The sequence below is a fragment of the Fundulus heteroclitus genome, unplaced genomic scaffold (assembly GCF_011125445.2).
Source record: "Fundulus heteroclitus isolate FHET01 unplaced genomic scaffold, MU-UCD_Fhet_4.1 scaffold_57, whole genome shotgun sequence".
NCBI lineage: Eukaryota > Metazoa > Chordata > Actinopteri > Cyprinodontiformes > Fundulidae > Fundulus > Fundulus heteroclitus.
Genome location: NW_023397000.1, coordinates 777842 through 804544, shown reverse-complemented (window position 1 = coordinate 804544; position 26703 = coordinate 777842). Strand labels below are relative to the sequence as shown.

Here is a 26703-nt window from a genome sequence, read left to right as displayed (position 1 = left end):
GTTTCATGAATTGGCGCTATATAAATAAAATTGAATTGAATTGAATATCTAACTGGCTCAGGGAACAAAACATAGAGATTTTGGGTCCATGGCCTGGAAACTCCCCTGATCTTAATCCCATTAAAAACTTGTGGTCAATCATCAAGAGACGGGTGGAAAAACGAAAACCTAGGATTTCAGACAAAATGCAAGCATTGATTATGCAAGAATGGACTGCTATCAGTCAGGATTTGGTCCAGAAGTTGATTGAGAGCATGCCAGGGAGAATTGCAGAGGTCCTGAAGAAGAGGGCTCAACACTGCAAATATTGACTTGCTGCATTAACTCATTCTGTCATTAAAAGCTTTTGTTACTCATAATATGATTGCAGTTGTATTTCTGTACATATGTGATGACCTCTGACATACACACATGAAAACCAGAGGACAGCAGATCATGTGAAAATATAATATTTGTGTCATTCTCATTACTTTTGGCCATGGATGGAGGTATTGAATGTATTCATTTAAAATGGTTTGGCCACCTGATAAGGATGCCTCGTGGACACTATGCTTTGAAGGTTTTCATCGCACATCCCACTGGGGGAGATCCTGTTCGACCTACAGCTTGAGGGACACACACTACTTCAGGCCTGGAAACACACCAGAATGATCTGGAGACATACCTGGTTTTCCTTCTGTGAACTGTTCCTCCTGTCACTTATTTTCTGATACATCAATCCATTGACTTCATTGTATGAAAGCTAACAAATGTCCTAATTCGTGTTTTAGACCCATAACTAACAACCCAGACAGCAACAAACCTTTTGAGTTTTAATAAAAGACAGAGGTCCTCCAGTTTTCAGAGCTTAGCAATCTTGCTCTCCAAGATCACAAATCAGCTAAAACTGCAATGTACCCCCCAGCTGAAATTCTCAGACTGGCTATGAATCATCCAATATCAGATTGTTATGCTGAAGATATGTTGAAAGGAAAGCAAATGGAGAAGGAGAACTGGAATGTGAGCAACCAGAGATAGAAAACGGACTATGTTTACCTACAGGGCCCGAGTGGGGACTAATTTTCAGCTCTGGAGTTTCATGCCACAGACAGGCCCACTTAAGATAATGACTTATTATTATTTTTTTTAAATAAGCAGATTTATTTCATATTTAATCCTATTCCATTTCACTTGTGGCCTTTGTAGACTTACTATCTTTTTAATGCTAATAATATATATATATATATATATATATATATATATATATATATATATATATATATATATATATATATATATATATATATATATATATATATATATATATATATAATAATGGGTCACTGACATTGGATATAGAAGGCAGCTGTATTAGAACTAAGTTAATGCTTGTTTGTTCACACACTTTGTTACAACAGCTCATCTGTTTCTTCCATACTAACAAGAGCAAGCCCCTCATCACTACTGGCTTCTGACACTAAATCACATTTTGAAACAGGGCTGGGCTTTTATTGTATTGTTTTATTGTTATCTTAAAAAATTCTTATTGTGATAAGAATTTGAATTTCTTGGTCTTAGTCAAAGTGACATAACGGGATGCAAGAAGAAGCCACAGGATAGGAAGCGCCACACTGCATTATTGCCTATATCCTTTAAAATATTTACACCAGAGATAATAGCTTCCAGTATACTTGATACTAACTAAGACTAACTAACTTCGGCTTATGGAGATATTCAAAGACATCTACGATCACATGGGGCTGACGCCATGATGCAGGACCAAGATGGAACCCGACCAGCGACAAGCTAAGGATATAGGTCAGGATATCAGGAACATTTACTCAGAACTAACAAACATTTCTGAAGATCTGAGGGGGCTGGCAGAAATATGTCGCCCCACCACGTTGGTAGAGACTAAACTCATATCACTAATTACAAGAATGCCACAATTTACGTTTTCTGTTTAGGTTCTGTCTTAGTTTTGGTTTATTTTATTTTATTTAACCTTTATTTAACCAGGAAAGAAATCCCATTGAGATTAAAAACCTCTTTTTCAAGGGAGTCCTGGCCAAGAGGCAGCAAAGTTACACATTGAACAGGTATACATCAGATTAAATGACAGGCACACACAAACATCAAAGAAAACAATTACAGATAATTGAGGCTGTTTCAAATTCTTTCACTTTCAACTTAAAAGCATTTAAAGATAAAAACTCAGTCAACTTCCAGTCTCTTTGTAAAAGATTCCACGCAGAAGGAGCTGCGTAGCTAAAGGCTTTCTTCCCTAGCTCGGTGCAGGCAAACGGAACCATGAGCAACAGCTGATCGTTGGATCTCAGGGCATAAGAGGCCGTGCTTTTCTGTGTAACTAAGGCACAAATGTAAGAGGGCAGTCATCTGAGAAGGGGCTTGTAAATAAAAGTGTACCAGTGACACTCCCTCCTTGTAAAGAGGGAAGGCCATCCCACCTGAGAGTACAGGTCACAGTGATGTGTCATGGCTCTACAGTTTGTGATGAACCTTAATGAAGCATGGTAAACAGAGTCCAACATTTGAAGACATGAAGAACTAGCATTCTTATAAAAAAGGTTACAATAATCTAAGACCGAAAAAAACGTGGCAGAGACGATGCGCTTTTTTACTCCAAAAGAAAAGCATTTCTTATTATGAAAGAAGAAACTCAATTTAAGTTTTCATTTCTTCACAAGTTTATCAATAAAAGGTTTGAAAGTGAGGGAGTCATCGATTACAATTCCAAGGTATTTATACTCATGTACCACTTCAATGACATTCCCCTCCAGAGTGGACACTATTGGCAGGGTTTGAGGCACCTTCTTATGATTTGAAAAACAACATTAACTTTGTCTTGTCAGCATTAAAAAATAATTTAATAAATGAATACTGCACAGCAACAAAGGCTTTCTGTAGGGAATTAATAGCCTGTTCAAGAGATGACCCAAAGCAATACATAATTGTATCATCAGCATAAAAATGCATATTAGCATCAGAGAAATTTTGTTCAACATTGTTGATGTACAAAATAAATAAGAGGGGCCCAAAAACAGATCCTTGTGGCACACCCTTATTAAAAGTTACAAATTCAGAACAGAGACCCTCACATTTTATACACTGGGACCTGTATTCTAAATAGTTTGAAAACCAAGCAACCACATGCTCTGACAATCCAAAGAAAAGAAGTCTGCGTTTTAAAATAGCATGGTCTACAGTGTCAAAAGCTTTTGAAAGATCAATAAAGAGTGAAGCACAGTACCATTCTTTATCAAGTGCTACAATTATATAATTTACCATCTTCATAGAAGCAGTGATAGTGCTGTGTTTTTTCTTAAACCCGATTGATATTTAGAAAGGATGTCATTTGATTGGAGGAACTCTTTCAATTGATCACAAACAAGAGACTCCAGAATTTTGGATAAAACACATACATTTGAAATTGGCCTATAATTGGTAAGAACTGATGGATCACCTCCTTTTAATAAAGGAAGGACAAAAGCAGATTTCCACTTGTTTTTAATTGAAAGATTAAAAAGAATGGACAGTGGCTCTGTTATGAAATCAGCTGCCAGTTTTAGGAAGTAGGGCTCAATCAAGTCAGGTCCAGGGGGCTTTCTGTGGTCTAATGTTCTTAAAGCTTTATGTACTGTACTTTGCGACAAGTAAAAGGAGCAAAATTAAAAGGATTTCCATAAAACATGGGCAATTCTGTACAAATATTCTTGGTAGATGTCCCTTTTGAATCAAGTAGAGAACCAGATGATGAAAAATGCTGGTTAAAACAATTCAAGATTTTAGTTTGATCATAAACGGTGACCGAGTCTTTAGGTACAAATGTTGGAAGAGTCTATGAGTTTTTATTAAAAGACAGAGATTTGATCACTTTCCAGAATTTCTGTGGGTCATTAAGGTTTTCAGTCGTCACAGACAAAAAGAATTCTGCTTTCGCCCTTTTAAAAAGAAAAGTGCATTTATTTTGAAGCTGTCTAAAAAATTATCAATCATTGACAGAGTTACTTTGTTTTGCCTTGTCCCATGCTTTATTACGCTCATGAATGCCAGATCTGGAGAAAACCAGGGATTTTCTCGCCCCTTTACCCTGAATTTCTTCAAAGGTGCATGTTTAGTTATAACATGCATGAAAATGTCTCTGAAAAAAGTCCAAGCTAGCTGTACATCTGGAATTAGATTTATATTCCCAGTTCACCATAGACAAATCATGATGAAAGGCTTGCTCATTAAAATTTTTATGGTTCCTTCTGCAAACAATACGGGGTTTGCATTTTGGAATCCTAGTGCTTCTACATGCAGCAACCACACAATGATCACTTAGGTCATTACAGAAGACACCCAAGGAAGAGAATTTATGAGGCACATTAGTTAAGATCACGTCAATCAAGGTAGATTTATCTGGACTTTGGGGATTAGGCCTGGTGGGAGAATTAACTAACTGGGTGAGATTAATAGAATTACAAAAGCTTTTAAACTCGTCAGAAGTTGCATTTAACCAGTCCCAGTTGAAATCTCCTACTAAAAGCAGTTTGGTGTAATTTAACTGATCTAAAACCTGTTTTAATGAATAAATAGAGTGCCTCTTTTTAAGCAAATGGAGGCCTGTAACACCCAGCCACAGTAATATGTAGCGATTTAGCTATTTCTACATCCAAGGCCAAAAATTCTAGTTGTTTATCGATTGACTGAGAACAAACAATTGAAGAATTAAATCTGGAATTAACATCAATTTATGTTATAGTTTGGGTTTTGTTTTGGGTTGATTTTGTACTTGGTTTATGTAATTAGTTCATTTGGCCTGCTCATATCGCTTCTTTGTCATCAGCCTCTAATCAGTCACCTCAGTTCACCTGCCAGCTATCTGCCAGCTCACCTCACCACCCTATCTGTTTGCTTGTCACTCCCCTGTCAACTCAACAGCCAATCAGTTCGGTTCATTGTCAGTCACCACCCTTCCTTTGATTATTTGCACCTGTTCACCCCCTTATTTAAACCAGTTTCAGTCCACTCCAAATTGCCAGATCATTTACGAGCCAATGGTGAAGGGGCAAAGAAGAGGGAGCCGTGGTGAAATTTTTGGAGGAGCTGTTGCCAAATTTGCTGAACATGGAAGGGAGAAGAGAGATTGAATGGCCATGTTGGATTGCTAGCTAGCAAACCCCACCAGGCCACAAAACCCAGACCAAAGGAACAAAGGCAAGCTGAGTTGGGAAAACACCACTATTATGCTTTTCCGCGACTACACCAGAGCTACGCAGATGAAGTGTGAAAAATTCAAGGAATGCAAGAAAAAGCTGGATAATCATTATACTGGCTGAAATACAGTCCCAGAAACTGATAGTAGTTAACATAACATGTACATAACTTCCTTGTGATGTACACAAGGCCCTGGCAGTATGTTTATCAGACAAGACCGCTTCCAGCATCAGCCTGGGCCTCTTGACAGAGAATATGGAATATCTGTTATGATATGTGGCAGAAATAAGAAAAGCAAAAGGAAAACAAACAGGAATAATCAATCGTACTTAAAAGTCAAACTGTCAGATGCAACCTGTCAGAGACATCATCAACCACCTGGTCATATAAACTGGGTTTATTAAATATTAGATCTCTGTCAGGAAAATCCCTTTTAATTAATGACTTCATTATGGACAATAATCTTGATGTAATGTTTTTAACAGAAACATGGCTTACATGAATCTAATGAAGCAGCCATTCTGCTGGAGTCGACTCCTCCAAACTACAATTTTCTTTGTGAGAGCAGACAGCAAAGGAAAGGTGGAGGAGTAGCAACATTGTTTAATGATTCACTAAAGTGTAAAAAGGTGTTTTTGGGAAAATTTGACTCTTTTGAACATTTGGCTCTCCAGGTAAAGAGCCCGGTACGAACTATGTTTCTGAATGTGTACAGGCCTCCTAAGTCCACATCAAACTTTTTTAATGATTTTAGTGACCTCCTGTCTGTGATATGTGTTGATTATGACTGTTTAATTATTGGTGGAGACTTCAACTTTCACGTTGACAACCCTGAAGACAGAAGTGCAAAAGAACTGTGTGACACACTTAGAAACTTTGGTTTAACTCAACATGTTAAACAGCCAACACACAAACAGGGGACCATATTTAGACTTAATCATCACTAAAGGTCTAAACATTTCACAGGTCAATGTAACTGATGTTGCCTTATCCGATCACTTCTCCGTTACCTTTGAATGTATCATTACCAGTGACTCATTTAGCCAAAGGGACATCGTAAGAAAACGCACCTTTAAGGACAATGCCACAGAAACTTTTATTCAAGCTTACTCTGATACTTCAACCTTGGGCTGCAACTCAGTAGATGAGCTAGTAGATAACTTTCAGTCTAAAGTCTCAGACATCATTGACTGCATTGCTCCAGTTAAAGTGAAAGTTCTTTCCGGGAAGAAAAAATCTCCTTGGAGAAATGCTCCAGCAGTTAGAGGTGAAAAAAGGGAATGTTGAAAAGCTGAACGCAGGTGGATAAAGAACAGACTCTAGGTTCACTATGACATCTATAAAGAGAGACTTTACACCAGAACCAATGCTGTATTCAGCTGGAACTACTTCTGACAAAATGTCCCAATTCAGCCAAATAAACTCCAAAACCTTAGAGGAGTTCATTCAGCAGCTAAGTTCCTCCTCCTGCTGTCTTGATGTTCTACCCACAGCTTTCTTTAAAAAAGTTTTACCTGTCATAGCGTCTGATCTGACTCAGATAATAAACACGTCCCTTCTGTCAGGTGTTTTCCCCCAGTCCCTAAAAACAGCAATTATCAAACCACTGCTGAAAAAGAACAACTTAGACAAACTTCTACTCCAGAACTACAGGCCCATCTCAAACCTCCTTTATCAGTAAGATTATTGAAAAAGCTGTGTTTCAACAATTAAACACCTTAACAACAACCAGCCGCTTTGACGTTTTCCAGTCTGGCTTCCGTATTCACCACAGTACAGAGACCGCCCTTATTAAGGTGTTTAATGACATCCATATAAATACAGACTGTGGAAGAACCACAATATTGGTACTATTGGACCTCAGTGCAGCATTCGATACTGTTGATCACTCCTTCCTGTTAGAATGCCTGGAGAACTGGGTCGGCCTTTCTGGTACAGCTCTCCACTGGTTTAAATCCTAAGGACCCAAAGGACAGGGACTTTTTTGTGTCAGTAGGTAACTTTACATCAAAGACATAGCTCTCAACTCTCACGCATTGACCGTGTGACACACGCATTTCACTGACTTCACACGCTCACACGCAACACATGGCATTTCACACGCAAACATGGAATTTCTCACGCATAAAAATCACAAAGTCCCTCTGGGCTGCGGACGACAAAACTCCGCCTTCTGCTGAGCTGTTTCGGCTTCTTTCACAACTTGTGGCCATCAGTAATTCCTGCTGCAGTTCGTGTTAACAGAGCAGCAGGAAGAGTAATCATAGTTATGAATAATTTTAGTCTTAACCAGTGGTGAAAGTGACCCGTTGTTATGCTCAAAAGTGCATGCCTGCCGAGATATGCATCCCCTGTCGCAGGAGCGCGCCTCGCTCTGTACAAATGAATATCGACGAAAACGAATTAAAATACGACCAACGGAGTGACTTGTTGTTATATTAATTATATAAAAACATGCATTCGTGAGCGTCATAAAGCTATGGTGCATTCAGGAGCATGGGACATTTCAAACTTACAAGGAAAGAGGCATAAAACGGAATAGAACTTAACTCATACAATAATCTATTTATCCAGAAACAGTGTGGGCTTTCTTACAATACTGAATGCTCTATAATTGTATTTCTGTTATGTTTTGATTCTGTACATCTGCTAGCTTTTTATTCTGAAAAATCTATAATAGTACAGCAGCAAATTATCAAAGTTTTTCAAAAGCCTGTTTAAAAGCTCCAAATGGGGCTTCAGATCATAGAGCGACAATTGCGCTGTCATTGTTTTACAGGGCAGAATTTGCATTTGCTGACCCTTGTCCTTTAATTACAGATGGATATACAGGAATACAGTCATACAAGTGTCAACTCCTCTGAGATAGCAGGGGATGCGTTTTTTGGCTATGGGGCTGCCAGAAAACGCATCCCCCTATGTTTTAATCTAAAAATTGTGTAAACACGTAGAAAATGTTACATCAACTACAAGTGTATATTTCTATGAAACAGCAGGGGATGCGTTTTTTGGCAACGGGCTGGTTATAAACTGTAACAGTCTAGAAGTGCATTGACTGAAAAGAGGGAGACATCAGCAGCTGGATCGTGCATAAAGACGCAGCGTGAACCTCTGTGTGCTTTAGTGTTGCTGCTGAGGGAAAAATGTTGACCATAAAGACTTGACGAAACTCAGCCTGATTCACCAATCAGGTTATAGATCTACAATGATAAACAAACCCATAGATGAATGTGTAACAGTGTAATAATTCGGTGAATAACTTAAAACTACTTAATTTTATTCAGTATTATTTGAACAATTGTGTGTTTTTTGTGTTTTAATCCATTAACTGAACAATAAGGTATTAATACGTCTCTTTCTCTTTTTAACAAAAGTAATACATGTCTAAATGAGATGGAGTTGAGACTCCACCGGCTCTTCCAGGGTCCAGTTAGCCCGCCCCAAACAAGCCCCGCCCCCAACATTAGCATAATCTCACTCTTAACTTTTGATAAAAGTTGAGAGGTCTGATCAAAGACAACAAAAATCACATGTAGGGTTCCCCAAGGGTCCATCCTGGGTCCCCTCCTCTTCAATATCTACATGCTCCCTCTAGCTCAGATCATAAAAAAATAACAACATCAGCTACCATAACTATGCAGACGACACACAGCTCTACATCACCATGTCACCAGATAACTATGAACCAGTTCAGGCACTGAGTAAATGCCTAGAAGAAATCAATGCATGGATGTGCCAAAACTTTCTCCAGTTGAATAAAAACAAAACTGAAGTAAAAATCTTTGGACCAATAGAGGAAAGATCAAAAGTTAGCTCACAGCTTCAGCTAGGAACCACCGATCAGGTCTGAAATCTGGGTGTAGTGATGGACTCAGACCTGAACCTTCAAAAGCATCTAAAGACAATTACAAGGTCGGCTTTCTATCACCTGAAGAACATTTCCAGGATTAAAGGACTAATGTCTCAGCAGGATCTGGAAAAACTAATCCATGCGTTTATATTTAATAGAATTCATTACTGCAACGGTGTTTTCACAGGTCTGCCTAAAAAGTGGATCAGACAGCTGCAGCTGATCCAGAACGCTGCTGCCCGCGTCCTCACTAAGACTAAGAAAGTAGAGAACATCACCCCAGTTCTAAAGTCCTTCCACTGGCTCCCTGTATCTCAGAGAATAGACTTTGAAATACTTCCATAAATAGTCCATTAGTCCATAAATAACCGTATGGCTTAGCACCTAAATACATCACAGACTTGTTATCAGTGTATCCACCCTCCAGACCACTCAGGTCTTCTGGCTCCAGCCTACTCTGCATACCTAGAACACGAACTAAACAAGGAGAAGCAGCATTTAGTTCCTATGCTCCACTTATCTGGAACAAACTTCCAGAAAACTGTAAAAGTGCTGAAAGCCTGAGTTCCTTTAAATCAAGAATAAAAACACATTTGTTTAGGATTGCCTTCAACTGTTCTAGTTAACTGAATCACCACTTTTTTGTTCTTTTTTCTATCTACATTTTATTCCTACTTGCTTTTATTCTGTTTTATTTTGCTATATTTTAATCATGTAAAGCACTTTGCATTGTCTTTGTACTGAATTGTGCTATATAAACAAATTTGCCTTGCCTTGCCTTGCCTTACATGTACCTAATCTGGATGACCACATTTTTTTTCAGTGATCTTCAAAGGAAATTACAAACCGCTGGGAATCATGGGATTTTAGTATTTTCTTTTATTTAATTTTATTGAAAAAGCTGTCCATTTTTGCATATTTAGCAGCGTCTGTTTTCAGAGATATCCTCTTTAAGTCTAGCTTTCTCTGCCATGCCATCTGCTCTTTCAAACTCCATTGACCGAGAGAACTGACGTAACGTCAGGGTGCGCAAAACAAAGAAAAGAAAAAAAAAAGAGCTGCCAGTGGAGGCAGAGACAGGCAGGCCAAGGATAGCGGTAGCAGCGCAAAAACATGATCCACTCTACAGTGTCATAATTGAACAGCGGTCAAAATTTTTAAAAAGAGAACAATGGCCCTTGCAGCCCAAATATCAGACCGGCCCACCGGGAATTGTCCCGGTACACCCAATTAGCGACTTCAGGCCATCAGTTTTACACATTTTAAATGTTGACCAGCTCCAAAACATCCAATTCAAATAACCGAATTATCTCCACATTACCATCATCTCATTTCAATAAGGTGTGTCGGAACAGACCTGTCCTAAACATGCTGGACAGTGAGCACTGAGAACCAGGGTTGGGGACTACTTCACTAACACAAAGGTTGTCATTAGTGGCTTGATCTAAGTGCAAAAGATCAAATATAACAGCAGTCAAAACTAGAATAAGTAGCCTCTTTAGATTGGCCTGCAGAGAGATGGTATAGCCTGACTATGAGAGGGTGGAGCAAAATTATTGAGGATGTTGATATTCCAAACAGGAAGACAGACACACAAATGGCCTTCTGGATGGAAACGGACCACCACATACCAAAGCAATTCAGTCCACCCATGTTTCACACAAGGACAAAGCAGTGGCCTCCCCTGAAAACTGCTGTGATTCAACAATGAATCACAGCAGTTTTATAGTACTCTACTATATATGTAGTGCCGTGCGAATGTATTCAGCCCCCTTAAACTTTTCAACTTTTGCCACATTTCAGGCTTCAAACATAAAGATATAGAACTGTATTTTTTTGTGAAGAATCAACAAGTGGAACACAATCATGAAGTGAAATGAAATTTATTGGATATTTCAAACTTTTTTAACAAATGACAAACTGAAAAATTGGGCATGCAAAATTATTCAGCCCCCTTGAGTTAAAACTTTGTAGCAATACCTTTTGCTGCGATTACAGCTGCAAGTCGCTTGGGGAATGTCTTTATCAGTTTTGTACACAGAGAGACAGAAATTTTTGCCCATTCCTCCTTGCAAAACAGCTCGAGCTCAGTGAGGTTGGATGGAGAGCGTTTGTGAACAGCAGTTTCCAGTTCTTTCCACAGATTCTCGATTGGATTCAGGTCTGGACTTCTAACACCTGAATATGTTTATTTGTGAACCATTCCATTGTATATTTTGCTTTATGTTTTGGATCATTGTCTTGTTGGAAGAGAAATCTCCGTCCCAGTCTCAGGTCTTTTACAGACTTCAACAGGTTTTCGTCCACAATGCTCCTGTATTTGGCTCCATCCATCTTCCCATCACTTTTAACCATCTTCCCTGTCCCTACTGAAGAAAAGCAGGCCCAAACCATGATGCTCCCACCACCCTGTTTGACAGTGGGGATGGTGTGTTCAGGGTGATGACTGTAAACAGTAAGGGGGAAAACTGATGAGCTGCCTCACTGAGGGGCCATTTAAGCGTAAAGTGAAGAGCAAGCTTTTTTATTTGTTCATTTTGTTACACAGTCATTAATAGAAAATAAGAAAATGGTATTTATATAGTCAGCTTTGTATTGTGGTCATTGGTTCAAGGTAGGGCCAGATGGTAATTCAATAACAATCATGTAACAAACTATCAGGTAGGTTAATACTACAGTCATTCCATCCTCCCAACCAATTACAAACGCAGACCAAGAAACGCTTCATCACCAACCTCTGCCCCCTTCAAACAGTTCAGAGGGCATGCATTCTTTTTTCTTTTTAAAAAACTTGCAGTTTTTATAAAGAAGTTGGTTGAATTCAGTGTTTGAGTGTTCTATATCTAAAAATGGGTATTTAAGCAACAGAATAAAATGGCCAGGGCTGCACTTAAAATACATTTTTAATTTTTTGATAATTATGAATTTTGATCAATATGATTTATATTTTATCAATATGCTGTTTTTCTATATCATTCAGCCCTACTTCAAGGTAGGGCTGGGTGGTAAATACATTTTAGCTGTTGATTTGAATATTTAGATAACATGTAAATGAAACTGAAACTGGTTCCCCCTCTGAGCCATACAAGACATTTTTGGTCAATAATATAAAGCTTGGAACTCCACACTACTCCAGACATTTGAAATTGAGAAAGCTTTCTGGATGGGAAGCGAAACATCTTCAAACTTCGGAAAAGAAGTCCAGTTGTTTTGTTTTTTTTACTTTTTTTGGAATGATCATGACCTGGACGACTGATAATCTTCACCAGCATAGGCAGAATTGGTTTGCAGCGGTTCATGACATTCACACATTCATACAAACATCTTAACACAAACAGAGAAATGGAATTGCTCATAATTAGAGAGAATTCCTGTAATTTATAACTTGTTCTCATTCACTGCAATATCATGCGATAATGGTTAGCTCATATGTAGCTTGTGGAACAAGCTCCCGGTGCTGCTGCTACTACTTTACTTTGTGACAGCCATCTATGCAACATTACACCCTCAGTCTGGAACAGGATTCTCCACAGACAAGTTACATTTTGCATGTTTGTGCTTCATAACTGACAAAACTGAGTGTCTAGTCTTCATCTGCATCCATCCTGCAATGGGGCTTTGTAAGCACATGAAGTAGCATTTATATGTAGGCCCCTCTCATGTTCATGCTCTTCATACAGGACAAAACCTTGATGTGGATAACCATTTAAGCTGCGTCTAAGTAAAGCTCACACATTTTAAATCACTGTGACACAGTATTTATTTATTAACTGTTAACTTACTAATCAGTTGTCAAAACTTAAACGGTGAAAATATTTCACATTTTGGAAAGTAAAATGATCTGAAACAGCCGATAGAGAGCAGCATGCTGCCTCTGACATGAAGTGTGCTGTAGGAACCAGAAGCACATGGCCTGTATTTAAGCTTCTGCCACCAGACTCCCTTTGTTTCCATGACAGCCACAAACAGATATCCTGCCGTTTTTTAGTCACCACGTGTGTTTATTTGGGGGGGCGGGGGGGGGGGGGGGGGCAGGGGCATTAGAAAAGGTTAAACATAAGAAGGACAGACTGTTAGGAGAAAACCCTGCCGCTAGGTATGTATGCTTAAAGTAGCTAAGCTGAACCGTGTGTCTGCTCATTCTGTCAATTTAACACAACTGACAAGAAAACTGAGACATTTGTTTTGTTTTGATATTCCTTTATAAATATTTACCACAATAATGCTGGAAATTAACCAGCTCCGAAAAATTATGGGAGGCCTTACAAGACCTGCATCATCTGAAAAACTAAAAAACAGCTGAATACCGAGTCCATTCGTCAGGCTGTTCAAAAGTCTACACAAACCCTACAGCGATTTGCAGCACTGCTAAGCAAATGAACCAGTTCTCAACAAAAGCTACATCTCATGCTAGCCAAGGAAGTTATACTTGCTAACATCTGAATGAAGATATCAGTCTGAATGCTGAATCAAGATATCTGTCTGAATGTTAAATCAAGATATCTGTACTAGCTCTTCCTTTACTCTGCCCCTTCACCCCCACCAGGTCAGATGACAAAAAGAAGCCTACTACTTGTTTGCCTCATTTAAAATGAAGAAAAATGGAAATGTTTGGAAACTATTATAGACATAATGTTAAAACTGAAAGAGTGCAACCCCTAACTCTTACTAACGTAACACTGTTTTATAAACAGGATATCTGTAAAGCAGCAAACTGCAGCCTGGCTACTGCAACAGGCTACAGCCTGTCTAATAAACCAGCAAATATCTGCTTGGTATACTCCCAGTTAAAGAAGTAGAATATCAAAATGGAATAGCATTGTGTGAAATATGCACTTAAAGCTGCCAAATCCTTTTGCTAAAGACTGTGTGTCATATTTAAAATAACTATTGATAAATATTGAATGTTATATTATTAGAACTGTGAAAATCAAAATGTTATAAAACCTTAGCAGCAGTAAAAATAAAGGTTGCTTTTATATTGTTGTGCCATATTACAGCCATTATGAAATAATTGATGTCAGATTTAATTCTGACCACACAGCCACAAAGGAGAGTTCCAGGCAAGGACGGCCTTTATCTCAGCAGGGTGCTGCTGTAAACGATGCCTCACAGACTTCATCTCAGAGCCACACTTCTGATCAGCCCTTCTCTCAGAACCTCTCTCTCAAACCACTTCTCCAGGACAAAGCTACCAGCCATCCCCATTCCTTCCTCCTGAGAGGAAAGAGGGGCTTGCTTGAGAAAGCTTGCACCATGGGGATCGAGGCCTACAAAGCCCACCAGCTGCACGGAGAGTGCTGCTAAACTCATCTGCCTGCTTCGATAGAGGACCTCCCTGGCACTGGAGGAACTGCTGGAACAAAGCTAAGTTGCACTCTGACTTCTGTGCAAACCTGCCGCAAAGTAAGGGATGCCGAAACAGCTTTGTTTATTTTTGTCAGCTTTTGCAGGAAAGCAGACGTGAGACGGTGGATGCCTTCCCTCACCAAGCTGAGCGATCAGACTATTGAATGGACATCGGTCGAGGCCTCCAAGCTGCCCAGACCACGCTTCGCCTAGCTCCAGGCCACATGCTTGCTTCTGCTAGGCCGCGGAGCCGCAGCCCGCTGTTGAACAGACCAACAATTTTCCCTGCTTTTCAGTGCTCCATCCTTGGATGACCAAAGTGGACCATGAGGCGCTGACAGGTTGGACAGAGAAACTGTCATGATTTGCCTTGGATGAACCCAGAACACAGCACACACACACACACAGAGCTGGTTTCCAAAGTTTTGGAGCGAGAAATGGAGCGAGAAATGTTCAGCATGCAGCCTCAAGGCTGCAACATTACATTAGATCTCTCCCCCCTCCCCCAAGGTCGGCTTCCAGACGACCAATAACCTCCTTGCCTGGGCGGGTGGAGGGGGGTGTTATTGTTTTCACCGTGTCCCGTCTACAGTGAAACACCCTCAGTGGACCCAGCTCGTTTTACCCAGTCAGGCGACCCCCACTTACTTATTACCTTGAATGTAGGACGCATAAAACAGACAAGTATGCTTTTAGTTATATTTTATCTACGTAAAGACAGAGAAATAGTTACAGTCACACCAGCGCTGATGGGCTCCTGATCGGCAGGAAGCCTCGAGTGCTCATCACACAAACATTATAAAGGGATCTCGGGACACACCCATACAAGGGCGGTACACATCCAAACTGTGACATCAGCAGGGAAGCTGTGTCACCTCCGGGGTGGTATCTGATAGATATGTGCCAATCTTTTGGGTCAGTGCCATCTAAGTGTGCCATGCAGTTCTGGGATAAACAGCTCGTTCCACTTGACCTCGTTGATATCCTAACAGGGGTATCCGGATGGCGGGCAAAAACAAAACAAAAGCTGGAACCCATCGGGCGCAGGAACCTCATGGGCGCATAAACTCAGGAGCGCAGGATCCCTTGTCGGCGCAGGAACCAAGTGGACGCGGGGAAGGCGTCGGAACCCATGAGCGCAGGACCCTCTGTAAGCGCAGAAACCTTTGAGAGCGCCGGAACCAGACGAACCAGAGGCGGTTAGCCAAAATACTATTAGCTTCTAGTAGCTTCCGATTTCCGGACATTCAAAGGAGCTTGTCTTAAAGCATAACGATTGTTGTTTTCGCTCTGCCATCATTAGATAGAGCTATAAGCCTTATTCCTCCATTAATATTGAATATTAATGTCGGTTTAAAGGCAATTTTGATAACGTTAGGCTTTAACCGATTTAGCGGCCCATAGCTACAGTGACCCCTAGCGCCCGGAGGTAGAATTGCATAAACAAAGGCAAGCAATCCTAAAAGTAAATGATTTTACTGGGCAATTCAGTCTTTAGAATGTAATTTACTCAAAATAATGTTCTGATTAACTTGGGATTTTCATTGTGAATGGGTTGAAACATGTCAAATGTTCTGAATTAGTCAAGCTAATCTAACCTCAATTCACATTCTTTAAGTTGAACTTTGGTTCTTTAACTTAAACAAAATATTATTTCATCAAATAATGTTTTATTTAACTCAGGATTCGCATTGTGAATGGATTGAAAAACATGCCAAATGTTTTCCTAAATTAGTTAAGCTAATTTAACTCCATTACATGCTTTTTGAAATAGATCTGCAGTGAACGGGATTCACTGAATTATTCAACCACTTTTGTTTGTCTTTTGTCCTGTTTTTGCGTCTAAATAGTTCCTTAGCTTAGTTTCTTTTTATCTTTATTTTGCTTAGTAGTTTAGTTAAGTTTCACTAGCCTAGTAGAGAGGATTTGGTAATCGAAATATAGTGTTAATTCAGATCAACAGCATTACATAGTGATGTTCTCTGGATGTTCATTTTATTTCTGTTATTAAATTATTGAACTTGAAAAGAAGTTGTCACTCCTTTATTCTATGTGTGTGCAGGTTTTGCTGTTAAAAGATCGCTAGTGCTCGAATTCATCCCTTTCAACCTTTGTCTTGATATAAGCTTAAGAGCTAATCATCACCAGACAATAATTAACAAACAGAGGGTTATTTATTAAACATTAAATAATTTTGAACAGTGTATAATTGCACAACAATATTCTAACTAAACTCAGATATTTTTTTATTAACACACAATTTAAAACAACAATTTAAAATTTTCTAATAAGTTTGGAATTTCAGTATTAGGGGATGTTCAAGTTATCTGGACTTAATTGACTTGCTACTTGGAAATTCCGATTTCCAAGGACAATTATGAAAATTTGTCCAAGATCTATTTGGAGTTACATCACATTAAACCTCGACGATGTTCCAATTCCAAATTGCCGACCTAAAATGATCTTCTCATTGACCAGGCAAAATATTGGAAGCAATACAAATTCATAATAAAACATAATGCCGTGTGCCTAACAACTGCACAGTAACATGCTCACCAATTGGTGTGCAGGTGATCTAAGGAGCATTTATTATCTCAAAAACTATTTGACATAAGCCTTAATATTATTAATCCTTTCATTGAGACATTCTGTGTTTCTGTCTTCTTTCATGTTCTGTAACTGTTAAAACTTGCTACCTTTAAATAACAAACAGCATGTGTCCTCTCGCCAGCACATACAATGAACACATAGGCCTAGGCCATAGGCATCCAGTCAGAAACTCTTGTTTTATAGATTTATTGCAGACACACTTGATTGCTACACATTTGTTTTTCTAAGCCATGCAGAGTTCAGTAAACGTCCAGGTAACACCTTGATACGTGAACATTACTGCTACCACAAGGTATTACAGTAACTCATCAGGCTCCAGCATAAATACTGTTGCTTTGAGATGTTCTCTTCACTTCAGCACCTTATTCCCATTAGCTTTAGGTAATTAACAATGAGTTCACAATTACAACTTCTACAGTCACAGCAAACATGTGTGGTTAACATGGAGGATGAAGCCACAGTGTGAACTTCCAGAAAACGCTGTCTCATTTCAGGTAGGGATCAACCGCCTCTGGACCTCAGTCCTCTCGCTTCGAGACCAGACATGCACTGAGAAGTTAGCAGAACGAAGAAGTGCAGCACACGCACAGCTAGTTTTAGTATCCAAAGTATTTCAAACATACCAACAATCCGTAGTCTTTGCACGTCAGCTGTATACCCTACACGCAAATGATTGTCAACAAACCCCAAGGCAAAATGGTACCGGAGCAAACTTGATATGATGCCACCAGTTCTGGGCTCTGTCTGGATCAACCGCTCCAACAACAAAGAGCCTACCTGAAACAAAGCGCCGCTGCACACTGCTGCTCCTCTCTGCTAGAAAACCTGCTGCATTCTCACGCCACCACTTCCGATCCCCCTTTTCTCCTAGTCTGCCTCCATTTGGCTGTCTGCTTCCCGACGTTTCTTCTCTCCCAGCCTGGAATCTGGATGGAAAATGACTTCCACCCAGAGAAAAGATAACAGGCGGACCTCCAGCCCGTGTACAATCCTCCTGGCCAATCAGGTATCAAAATGTCACAGATGGACTACTTTTAGCCAATTGGGTCGTGCTTATAGAATGCAAGCGAGCGCTCATTGGCTGGCTGAGGAAAGCCCTTCCAATTAAAGTTGCTACTGTTTCTAATGGAATGCGTCTCTAATGTAATTTTAATCTGCATCCAGATTCAAATCTGTGGAAATGTTATTTAATACATAAAACTTCTAGGTAAACTAAACAATAAATGAAGTGCTTAATCTTGACAGCAGCTAAGCTAGATGTGCTGCAGTTTGGAGATTCTGCTTTCAATGTTGCAAAACTGTTTCCCTGATAGACCCACTGAGCTATATTATACACTGGAGTGCTAATAGCCCGCTGTTTGAACGAGTCGCTTTGAAGCCACCAGCCGCCATATTGGTACTCCCTATTTCCCCTCAGTAACTAGGGACTATTTGCGCTACAGCATGGAATAAATAACGTAACCTGACTCAAGCCAGACGCATGTCGCTCCGACAAGTCAGGCTAGGAATAACGAGGATTTTCTCATGTTAAGGGGGTGGGGGCTTAAGACTTTTAAATGTCAAATGCCATATACTTTTATGTTATGTACTAAAACTATCAAGTACTGAGAAAGTCATGTACTGAAATATTTTGCATTTTATTGATTTAAATATATGTATTTAACATTTTTAAATATATAAATAACAATATACAAAACATATATTTACATATGTGTATACATATATATACATATATACATAAACACATACTTATATAGACATATATATATATATATATATATATATATTATATATATATATATATATATATATATATATATATATTATATATATCTATATATATCTATATATATCTATATCTATATATATCTATTATATATATATATATATATATGTTATATATATATATATATATATATATATTTATATATATTTAATATGAATATGAATAACATGTAAAATATTTCAGCACCTAATTTCCTAGTATTTGATAGTGTTAGTGCATCCACTGACCGTAAAATTACCTGTGAAACGTTTTCACACAGCCAGAAAACTGCTTGTTGTTGCAACCAAATCCTATGAGATTCTGTGAGAGTAGGGAGTAGCAAGATGGCGGCCAATGACTTCAGTTTTTTGACAAAATCAGCACTCCAGGGTATAATATTAACCTGACTCTCGCCAGCTGTATGTCGCTCCGCCTAGCTCCACTCACATACATCTGGGATACCTCCATAGGAATTGCCTTTATAGAAGGCTGGGCCTTATCAAAAATCCTTGCATATGATTGGATAAGCCACTTGTCTGTCATCTTTATCGACGTGCTATTTAACCCGTGACGCTGTGAGAGCGACGCAGGAAAAAAAAAATAATGTGTTTGCGGCTCTAGTGGCAAGTGTTTTATTGACAGTGAGCTGACAGGAAGAGGGGGGAAGACAGGTGGCAAAGCGCCGCGGGTCGGAGTCGATCCCGGGCCGACCGCGTTGAGGACTAAAGGCCTCCTAATACGGTTCGCGCTAACCGCTAACCATAGCAAGTTTTGTTTTCCGCTGGGGACGCGCCCCAGAAAACAAAACTTGCCAAATCCGGTCGGGAGAAGGGCGAAAACATGGTTTCCACCAACAAAAGCCTTCAGAGCCGTTCTCTGATGTTCTTTTAATGAAACAATATTAGGTAGATTGGACAACACGGAAGAAATAGCAGCATCAATGTTAACGCTTGCTGCCTCGATGCGAGCCGCCATTGTCTGAATCAAAACAGTCTCACGTCACGGTCGCGTCTCCACTATGTCACATCTATGAAACTCCAGCCCTGCGTCCTGATTGGCCAGACCATAAATTTGGTTGGAGAAATCACTTTCTATGGGAGATGTCCCAGATGTATGTGAGTGAAGCTAGGCGGAGCGACATACAGCTGGCGAGAGTCAGGTTAGTATAATATAGCTCAGTGGTTAGACCCTTTTCACATGACGTCACTCAACTTCCGTTTTGAAGCGGAGCAGGGTATCACATCCGGCTACATGCTTTTATATAGAAAATTCTGGAGGTCAAGATGTGTTTCACTGAAAATCAGCACGATTTCATAAGGTAAGACTGAGAGCACAATATTAAACGTGTCGTATTGGCTGTCTTTATTTTCCTTAGTATAGGGCTTGGGCGTCATGACGTAATTACTTTGTGTGGCCGCTATGTTGATTGCCTCTTTTATCGCTACTCAGACTACTGCCTATGACTACACTGCAAAAACGGAACTTAAAATAAGTAAAATGTTCTTAAAATAGGGTGTATTTGTCCTTGATTTGAGCAGGTTAATAAGACTATTTGCCAATGGAATAAGATTTTTGCACTTAAAATAGGAACAACTCATCTCCATCACCTTATTTCAAGTGCAAAATGTCTAATTATCTTATTTTAGGGGTAAAAATACTCATTCCATTGGCAAATAATATTTTTTACCTGCTTAAATCAAGGACAAATACACTAACTTTAAGAACATTTTACTTATTTTTAGATCCGTTTTTGCAGTGTACCGCGTACTGTACTCCCTCTCAGCCGTGTTTTAATTTGATTAATTTCACCTTAACTTGATTTCAACCATGGTAAACCGTTGCTGTATTGTGGGCTGTAACAGCGCCACACATGATCGCTATGGGAAAAACATAGAAAATGCGTTAACTTTCCACCGCTTTCCTACCTGGAGGCGGAACCACGGAGAACAAGTGTCAGAGATAACAAAGAGTCGTCGGCTCGCTTGGCTTTAAGACTACCGATCATAACTTTCCACAGTATCCCGATGTCAATGAGAGTGTGCTCCCTGCATTTTCTTTCTGGTAAGTTAAAGATGCACGGTTTTATTTTATAGCCTACATTGTTTCTTTCCTTCAGCCGCCACCACAAACATGCACATAAATACTAAAAGGGCAGCGGGAAAAGGCTCAAATATGTGAGAAACCCGGAGGGTTTAGGGAGGGTTGGCAGTTAACGTTACTAATTAAACCTTTGAAACACATAGCAGCTAGTTAAAAGTACATTACATGCGTGAGTGGTTGTTAGCACTAACGGTTAGCAGGTGGCAGAGCCCGTCTGAGCGCAGCTTACCTTTGTGTGAATTACTGTGTTCCCACTGTTTGCTGGCTTTAAGATCTGCAGCTCCTGAACCCATCCATTCATGAACTGCACATGAGACTCCAAGTACTTGTAGCTTTGGAACTGTTCTGAAGTATAGGCACTCACACCACTAACAAGGTAGCCAAAGACGTCTGATATGCAAAACAGTGGCAACAAGTGGTCGTCGGCGCTCCACTCATTGTTTGGAACTTCATATGGATCCAAATTATTATTAATGCTGATTTTGTCAACATACCGGTCCCTGGCTTCTCTATTTAATGTGTCCCGGTAAATTCCAGATCTTTTTCGGAATTTTAACATTTTTTTTCTATCTATTCTACTTCTACGTCTCTTCGTTCAACAACGTTATGTTAACGTTCCCGTAGCCATCAACATGGCCGCCACATCCCACAATGCAACGCGGATCCCAAGCCCTATTGGTAGCAATCATTGCTGTTTTATAGATGCTTTGATGGGGACAGTAACATGAAGATCAAAGCTAACATGCAGCAGCTTGTTAGCTTACTTTACCTATCATAAATCTGATGTAGATGTTATAAAATTATTACTGTAGCTCGTTTGTTATTATAGAAATAAATCCTGTTTTTCACTGAGTGAAAAGAAACATTTATCTGCAACATTGTTCCCCTTACTCAGGGCTCTCAACTCTCACGCATTGACCGTGTGACACACGCATTTCACTGACTTCACACGCAAACATGGAATTTCTCACGCATAAAAAATCACAAAGCCCATCTGGGCTGCGGACGACAAAACTCTGCCTTCTGCTGAGCTGTTTCGGCTTCTTTCACAGCTTGTGGCCATCAATAATTCCTGCTGCAGTTCGTGTTAACAGAGCAGAAGAGTGATCAGAGTTATAAATAATTTTAGTCTTAACAGTGGTGAAAGTAAGCCAGTAAGGTCCTGTAACGCGTACACAGGAGGGGGCGGGGGAGAGCTGCTGCCAGATGACCGATTCATTCAGAACCAGTCATGGCTGCACGCTGGATCATAAAAACAGTTCTGCTAACCAGATGCAGTTTAAAACGCCACTTGGTCTGTTTATAGGTTTAGTTTTTATTAATTCTGCATTTTTTAACTACATGCACCATATTTCTGTGCCTCAGCGCTTGCTCCTCTCCCCCCCTCCTTTCCCTCGTAGCAGGTGCTTTTATCACCGTTCACCATTCAAAACGTGAATCACTGCGTTAAATGTCCACATCGGTAGCAACGTGTGCCAGTTAAAGTCAATAGGAGAGTTAGTAGCTGTGTTTTATGCTATTTTTTCTAACAACATAGAATCAGTGGCGCTTCGGTGGGCGTGCTGCCTTGCGCTTTAATTCAGGTGCGCACTTTTAAGGGTCATTTTAAAGAACTTGTAACATCAGGGGCTTCATCTCAGATCTGTCAGTACCCCTGTTCCCTTTATAGGAGCCCTTTACAGTAATTAGTTATACGTTTTCCCCATTGTTTATCCCTCGCACGCAGCGCACGGGGGTAAAATCCGCCCACCTCACCCCCCAGAGCGCACTGACGAGAGAAATAGAGATTTGTCTGGTCAGCGCAACGACTGACTGAGAAACCTGTCGCTGTGAAAGGTGATGAGAATGTTATAAACTGTAACAGTCTAGAAGTGCATTGAGCTGAAAGGAGGGAGACATCAGCAGCTGGATCGTGTGTAAAGACGCTGCGGGAACCTCTGTGTGCTTCAGTGTTGCTGCTGAGGGGAAAATGTTGACCATAAAGGCTTGATGAAACTCAGCCTGATTCACCAATCAGGTTATAGATTTACAATGATAAACAACCCATAGATGAATGTGTAACAGTGTAATAATTCGTTCAATAACTTAAAACTACTTAATTTTATTCAGTATTATTTGAACAATTGTGTATTTTTTTATGTTTTAATCCATTAACTGAACAATAAAGTATTAATATGTCTCTTTCTCTTTTTAACAAAAGTAATACATGTTTACTTCTTTGTCTGGTGGGATAAAAATGAGATGGAGTTGACTCCACCGGCTCTTCCAGGGTCCGGTTAGCCCCGCCCCCAAACAAGCCCCGCCCCCCAAATTAGCATAATCTCACTCTTAACTTTTGATAAAAGTTGAGAGGTCTGCCCTTACTTGATTATGGTGACGTGTTATATATAATTGCAGTCACTGAATTCAAAATATCTTATTCCATTTGAATCTTTTTGTTCATTCCTAAAAAAAAAATAATGACCGTGGGTCTATTGGAAAGTACTTCTGTTTCTGAATTGTGAATTTTCTGTGTATTATTATGAATTTTCTTCATAATATTTGCACTTTATATTAATGCACTTTTTTCTTAGTTTTTGTGCAAAATACTGTGTATTTTAAGTAGAGGCCTGAAATTGTTTTGTTTATTACACTGTATTAGTAATGACATGTGCTGCTGACCTCTTAGTCAGATCAACCTTTGAAAAAGTGAACTTAATCTCAATAGGAGTTTATCTGGTTAAATAAAGGTTTAAAAAAGTATTAATGAATCTAAAGCCCGTTTACACTACACTTTTTTAACCGAGCCGAGACCAGTCCGAGCTCGGTAATCGAGATAACTCTTGAGTGTAAACGGTCAGCAGACTGAACTCAACCAAGCTAGACATAACCGGGCCGCGCTAACTGCAGACCAGTTCCTGGTGTGGTCTCGGCCTGATTCTTTCTGTCCTGGTTATCTGATAACGAAGAGCACATGAGCAGACCACGTCATCCCCTTACAGTCAGCTGACTGTCCGCGGTTTTTCCAGCATGTCTGGCTGCACGTCCCGATTCAGACAAATTTCAGACATTCATAATAATACTAGCTTCCTTACGTGCCACACGATTTCCAGAGATGATTCTGCTACGCAGTGTGATGAACCTCAGTGTGTGTTGTTGTTTCCTGCGTCTGTAAATCCTTATTAGACATTCATTTGTTTTATCCACGTCCCAAAAGCCGACTCTTTCCAACCATAACATCCTGAATGTTACGGGCGCCGCCGTTTTGATTTGCTTTGTCCCGCCTTCAATCCCAGAGAACAGCAGTACCGCAGATCGCTACTAAGAGGCGAGGAGCAACCAAGGAACTGGGATAGGTGGTGTGTAAACGGTCGTCTCGGCTTGGTTAACTGATCCAAGCTCGGACTGTTCTTGGCTCGGCTCGGTTTAACAAGGGTAGTGTAAATGGGGCTGAATTTTTCTCCCCTTGTCCTCCTTGTGTCCATCTCTCATCAGCATCATATCCACCAAGCATGGCACAATCACAGAGAAAATGCTACTGCAGTGTCCCACAGTGCTCGAACAACAAAAAAAAGTTCCATATCTCAGTGTTCACGACTTCCCGGCTGATGCTGAGATTCGTGCCCATTGGGTGACGGCAATAAGAAGAGACGAGGGGCCAAATTTTAAAATCCTTCACGGCAGCACTTATGTCTGCAGTCAGCACTTCTCTTCAGAGGAGACCTACGTTTCTGCAAGTGGTCGAAAGAAGTTAAAGAAGGGAGCAGTACCATCTAAATTCCCGTGGAATGATTGGGGCAAAGGTAAGAGTACAGTATTTAAATTGGTAATAAATTACTAGATAACTTTTACTCAGAACTCAAGAACATACCTTAAGGGGTTCATGCTAACTCTTTCTTTTAAAATTGCGGTTGCTGTTTTAAGTGTGGCAATCACATTGCTTGTTTGAAATGACATCAAAACGATAACAAAATTTTTATTGTAGGAAGAGGTGAGCGATCTGCAAGGCGAGCAAGAAAACGCCTTGCAGCTGACAATGAGATGCCTGTTCCAGGGAGCAGCACAGAGGACTGGTCCCACCTGGAGGCAGTGCAAAATGATCATGACTACAGCTGCCATCCCAGAAATCCCAGCTTCTACAGCTACTCCAGCCAGGGGATGAAGTAATGGCTGACAAGGGTTTGCTGATTGAGAAAATGTTGTCAGAGGTGGGGGTAAATCTCATCATCCCACCATTAAAGAAATCAACCCAGGTCAGCAAACCAGTCACTCAGAAGACCCAGGCCATTGCCCGTTTGAATACCACATTTGGGATGGAATTGTTCCGCTCTCCATGGTAGGATGAGTGAATCAGCTGTGGGCCATCTGCTGCCTGATGTCAAATTTCCAGGGACCTGTTGATGTCAAGGGGGACAAGCCCGTCTGAGGCCTGCTAGCTTGGATGTTATCTTACTGCAAAAGGCTTTACAGCTATGACACTGTAAGATTGTAATTGGTTGAATGTAAATGCTAAATGGTTGTTTTGAAAATGACATTGTGTCTTGCTTTGAAATTGAGAACCAAAATAAAGTAAAAAGAAAAAAGAATGCATTATTCATTAAATGGTTACTTTAATTCACAGATATGCCCACTGTTTACAAGTTTTGAAGTAACCCAGAAAATTGCTCACATCAAAATCAACAAATATCCATAGATGCTGCAAATACCTATGTCTTTTATAAGAAATTTAAACAATTTTTTTCATTTCTATACATCTGTTGCTGTGGACGAACGTCTTTAAGTTTTTCACCAATGGCCATCACATGAAGATCTGGAAGAGGCCCTGTCAAAAATTGATAAACAAATAAGTTTGATTTAATTTACATTACAATGTCATCTGTAAAAATAACTCTTATCTTATAAAGATATTTGTAAAGGAAGATGAAAATAGAGCAAAGGGAAGATAGGAGAGAAAGAGACAGCCGAGGACCCGGTGTCACATCACAGAGGGGGCTTCAGACTCATTGTCTTCTGCTGCCACCAGCAGGGGAGATTTATGACGCTCCCACTCAGGTGCTGAAATGCCGCTCTCCAACAGCGTTCAGGTGTGTCTGCACTCACTTCCAGGAAGCTCTCAGCCACCATCTCCTTCTTAAAATGTTTCTTGTAGGAGCGATTATTTTTTAGTTACGATTTAGGTTAAAATTATAGATATAACAGGTTTGCTCTTGCAGCGTGTGGTGTTCAGTCAGTGAGCAGAAAAGACCCCAAATAAACATACTGCCAGACAGGAAATATCCCATAAATCTTAATATGAGGTGAATAAGTTTCCTTTTTTCACCTCAGGAATATCGCCAAAATTAGAAATATTCTGTCCAGGAGTGATGCTGAAAAACTGGTCCATGCATTTGTTACTTCAAGGCTGGACTATTGTAATTCTTTACTATCAGGAAGTCCACAAAATGCAGTTCAAAGCCTTCAGCTGATCCAAAATGCTGCGGCAAGAGTTCTGATGAAAATCAACAAGAGGGATCATATTTCTCCTGTTTTAGCTTCCCTTCATTGTCTTCCTGTTAAATCAAGAATAGAATTTAAAATGCTTCTTCTAACGTATAAAGCCCTTAATAATCAAGCTCCATCATATATCAGAGCTCTGATTACCCCGTATGTTCCTAACAGAGCACTTCGCTCTCAGACTGCAGGTCTGCTGGTGGTTCCTAGAGTCTCTAAAAGTAGAATGGGAGGCAGATCCTTTAGCTATCAGGCTCCTCTCCTGTGGAACCAACTCCCAGTTTTGGTCCGTGAGGCAGACACCCCGTCTACTTTTAAGACTAATCTTAAAACTTTCCTTTGTGACAAAGCTTCTAGTTAG

At 40.0% G+C, this 26703-nt stretch overlaps 1 protein-coding gene and 1 pseudogene across 3 annotated transcripts in view; one reads left to right on the top strand and one right to left on the bottom strand.

The window, feature by feature from the left end:
- The window catches only part of ccdc102a (coiled-coil domain containing 102A), a 102868-nt gene extending 84871 nt beyond the window's left edge, over positions 1 to 17997 (bottom strand). For 2 of the 3 annotated variants that reach the window (XM_021312341.2, XM_021312343.2), the window contains exon 1: positions 17786 to 17997. The gene's annotated coding sequence lies outside the window, so the exon portion shown is untranslated. The remainder of the gene's footprint in view (positions 1 to 17785) is intronic. The other variant, XM_012855610.3, reaches the window with a different exon arrangement.
- Positions 1764 to 26703, top strand: LOC118561141 (annotated as a pseudogene).